The sequence below is a fragment of the Palaemon carinicauda genome, chromosome 9, assembly GCF_036898095.1.
Source record: "Palaemon carinicauda isolate YSFRI2023 chromosome 9, ASM3689809v2, whole genome shotgun sequence".
Lineage (NCBI taxonomy): Eukaryota > Metazoa > Arthropoda > Malacostraca > Decapoda > Palaemonidae > Palaemon > Palaemon carinicauda.
The window spans coordinates 151560225-151565224 of record NC_090733.1 but is presented as its reverse complement, the minus strand read 5'-3'; positions in this window follow the sequence as shown (position 1 = coordinate 151565224).

Genomic DNA, 5000 nt, shown 5'->3' with positions numbered 1-5000 from the left:
GAAAGATTTGTTGATGATGATGTTCTTAAAATATTTTATTTCAATTTTTTATTTCAATTGTTAATAACCTTTCTTGTAATTCCCCTATTTCGTTTCCTCACTGGGCTATTTTCCCTGTTGGACTCCGCGGGCTTATAACATTCAGCTTTTCCAACTAGGCTTGTAGCTTAGCAGGTAATGATAATGATGATAATCATAATAATAATCGTAATAATACAGACTTCCAAATAAAGTGTAAGTAGAATGAAACCAGTCGGTTTGGTGAGAAAAATCCAATATTGGCTTTTCAAAAAGTATGGTCCTATAAGACCATTTAACTATTCTTTGTTTCCTTTTTCATGTTAATTCAGATTTACTGTTATAAATGATTTGAAGACTGGCGTCACAATTGACTCAAAAGAAAATATTTGAAATCGGCTCCATGTTCTTGAGCAAGTTGTGTGTTATATGGAATAATCTCCTAACTTCGGCACATATAATTGATTGTTAAAAATGCAAATTAAGAACCAGCTCTCATCTTAGCTCAAGAAATGGTTTATGTGGTTATGACAAAAAATGAGAGAGAGAGAGAGAGAGAGAGAGAGAGAGAGAGAGAGAGAGGGAGAGAGAGAGAGAGAGGAGAGAGAGGAGAGAGAGGAGAGAGAGAATTTTCCCCTTGCACCCGAAAAAGCAAAGAGAAACTACCATAAAACATTAAAATCTTTACTCCAGATGACACAGAATGAAGCAAAACTGGATATACACGAGTCTCTTAAATCGTCCTTTTTAAACGTGATAGAAGAAAATCTCTTAAAAAATCACATTACTTAGATTGCAGTCGAAGGAAAAATAAGACTTTGCCAAAACAGATAAAAAAAATCAAATATATGCCAAGGTATACAAACTGGTAATGGATTAAAATAGGCATAATTCATACCCTGGAATAATTTTCTTTATATTTCTATAGAGAACTATAAAGATACATAAAAAATTTGGCAACAAAATGAGATTTTAAAATTTGAGATCGGGTTGCTAATATGGTTTTGGCTTTAAATGAAATAAGCAATGGCTGAATGTAATAATATGTTCAAATTATGCACATTTCTCTCTCTCTCTCTCTCTCTCTCTCTCTCTCTCTCTCTCTCTCTCTCTCTCTCTCACGTATATATCTCTCTCTCACGTATATATCTCTCTCTCTCGTATATATCTCTCTCTCTCTCTCACACACGTATATATCTCTCTCTCTCTCACACACGTATATATCTCTCTCTCTCTCACACACGTATATATCTCTCTCTCTCTCTCACACACGTATATATCTCTCTCTATCTCTCTCTCTCTCTCTATCTCTCTCTCTCTCTCTCCTCTCTCTCTCTCTCCTCTCTCTCTCTCTCTCTCTCTCTCTCTCTCTCTCACACACGTATATATATGTATATATATATATATATAATATATATATATATATATATATATATATATATATATATATATATATGTATATATTATATATTATATATGTATTATGTATTATGTATATATATATATATATATATATATATATATATATATATATATATATATATATATATATATATATATATATATATATAAATTATTTACTAATCGTTTTGAATTCCTCGTCCTTGTTCACAATTACCGTCTCACCTTGATAAACTTTAGATACTTTAATAAAAGCAATATCATGAAACTTATTCTGGAAATCAAGATATGAAAAATTTGATAAACACTTTCACCTCCTCGTTCTCTACTTTTATCAACCCTTGCAAAGTGAGACATGGGGGATATATAATAGATAAAGTTGTTTGCCAACAGAATACTTGAAAATGCACATGAAATTGAACAAACTTTGTTTCCTAAAAGAGAATACTTGGAACTAAAAGTTAACATGCATAAATCGTTCAAGAGATTCTTACAGTCCACTTTCCAATAAAAAGGAAGATGCGAGTCATATAAACATTGTTGAATACTGCAATATCATTATTGTTTATGCACTTCGATACTCAAGTATGACTGTTGAATATTAGGGCATACAAGCAGCGTTTGTGGATGCTTGTGGTTACAAAATTATCATTTATACACATACACTCTCTCTCTCTCTCTCTCTCTCTCTCTCTCTCTCTCTCTCTCTCTCTCTCTCTCTCTCTCTCTCTCTCTCTCTCTCTTTTATATACTTATATACTGTGTATATGTATAATATATAATATATGTATGTATATTTAGATACATACAACATTATTTTGTAGAATGTGGCATGAAGAGGCAAAACCTGAGGAATGGGAGTTAGGAGTGTTGGTAAAAAAAATAAATAAAGGTGACCCGACTGATTGCAATAATTAAAGAGGTATAAAACTTACGGCAGTTATGAAAATATATCTTATGTTTATTCTAAACAGAATGGAGGGAAAGATTGGTGAAAAGCTGAGAGATGAACAAGCAGGATTTAGAAAAAGGTAGAAGTTGCACAGACCAAATTTTCATTTTGAGACGTGTTTTACAGGGTTCTAGAAAATTTGCGTACTGGACGTTTGCGTCCAGGACAGTTGTGACCCTGACAATTGCGTCCCCGGACAATTGCGTCCCTGGACAATTGCGTCCCGGACATATGTGTCCCAGATATTTGCGTAGCTGTATGTGTTTTACTGATTCTATAAAGCTTGTTATTTTTACTTTTTTTCTCTACTTTTACACAGTAATTTTATTTATACATTTATCCACCCTGAATATGCATGTTTTAATATCAAAATATTTAGATTCTATACTTTGACAATGATTATACGTTTAGCCATACTTGACACGAAAGAACATATAGATAGACATCAATATTTCATTTGCACGTTGTATTATAATATCTTTATAAAACTTTATAAAATGGAAAAAAAAATTATATATATGTATACACAATAAATTTTCTATATATAAGTAAAAAAAAGTTTAGTTTATGTTTTTTTTTTTAATAATGACTTACGATGGCAACCTCTCGTAAGAAAGATTGTCTACTTTCCTTTTTCTCCGCCACGTCTTCTTTCTTTAGTGCATCAATTATTATCCAGATGGATGGGTGATGACATGTTATAGAATTCTGAATTGTGTTATGCCACCCTTTTAAACTTTTATTGGACCTCGGCAAGTCATCAGCTGTTCGGTCATGAACATTCAACGATGAAATTAAGAAATTTGGTTGAATCCTATACCCACTCCAACAACTAAGGTTGAACTGCCGTGAATAAAAAGTCTCTCTTCTACTTCTAGAGTTTTCAGGAATTGTTTCAAAAGGTCTACGTGAATACAAAAGTAAAATCATAGATAAGTACAGTAATTCTAGGTTCTGTACCTAGGTGGTTTTATGCCATATATCTTATTTACAGTAATTAGTAGTTCTGTAATCGAGCGATAACATGCATACATACATATATACATACATACTTACATACATATATACATGCATACAGACATACAGATAGACAGTTACTTCCGTATCTCTTCACAAATATTACCTGGTCTCTAAAAACAAGTACAGGTACGCAAATTGTCCGGGGACGCAATTGTGCGGGGACGTAATTGTCCGGGACACAATTGTCCGGGACGCAAATGTCCAGTACGCAAATGTCTAGTACGCAATTGTCCTATCACCGTTTTACGGCAATGCGTAGAATATAGAAATCCCCTCTTGATGGCACTTGTGGACTATGAAAAAGCCTTTGATAGTGTGCACCAGCCAATTTTGTGGAAATTCCTGCGTTATTATGGAATTCCTCTTAAATATGTAAATTTCATTTAGTCTGTTCGTGAGCATAGCAGGTGCAAATTTAATGTTAATGGAGTCTTATCAAATGAATTTCCAGTGAACAGTGGAGTACTCCAAGGGAATGTGTTGTCACGTATGTTGTTTATCATCCTAATGGATTTTGTAATGCGTACAACAGTCAGAGATGGTGGACTGAATTGGTGATAGGAATTTAGCAGACCTAGAGTATGCTGATGATGCTGTCCTTGTTAGCAGAACACGACAGGATTTGCAATGGTTGCTCACCAGAATGCATGAAATATCACACGGAAAATGCAAAGGTGGAGGAAATATCCTTGGAAGGAGAAAGGATTAAGGAGGTAGAATCATTCAAGTATTTAGGGACTATGATATCCTATACAGGGTCTTTAGAATTAGAGTTTAGTGGAAGATTGAAAAAAAGCAAATCGGACAATGGCTAGGTTAAGTAAAATTTGGAAATCAAATTGCCTGAAATTACACATAAAAATCAGTCGATATATCAGTTAAGTGAGATCAGTGTTACTGTGTGGACATGAGTTATATAACAATGAAACAATCTCCAATTGATTTTGTATGTTTGAAACAAAGCCCTCGGAAGAATATTGGGAGTTAAATGGCAGGACAGGATTAGATACGAAACTAAGAGAGAGATTACTCAAGTGCCATATGTAGATGAGATCATGGCGAGAGGTAGATGGAGATGGTTTGGGCATGCTCTTCGCACTCCCCAAGAGAGATTAGTTCACCAAACTTTCAACTGGGCTCCACAGGACGCTAGAAGTGTTGGGGGACCCAGACCTACATAGCTGAAGTCTATGAAGTGTGAAGTACGAGATGATGAAGGGAGAAATATTGATTTAAAAGCTCTAGATAGAGACGACTGGCGAAATCTGATGCCCTTTGCGTCAATAGGAGTAGGAGGATATATATATATATATATATATATATATATATATATATATATATATATATATATATATATATATATATATATATATATATATAAATATAAATATATATATATATATATATATATATATATATATATATATATATATATATATATATAAATATATATATATAAATATATATATATATAAATATATATATATATATATATATATATATATATATATATATATATATATATATATATATATATATATATATATATATATATATATATATATATATATTATATGCATGTTTTCATTTGCAAGCATATCGGTATTTG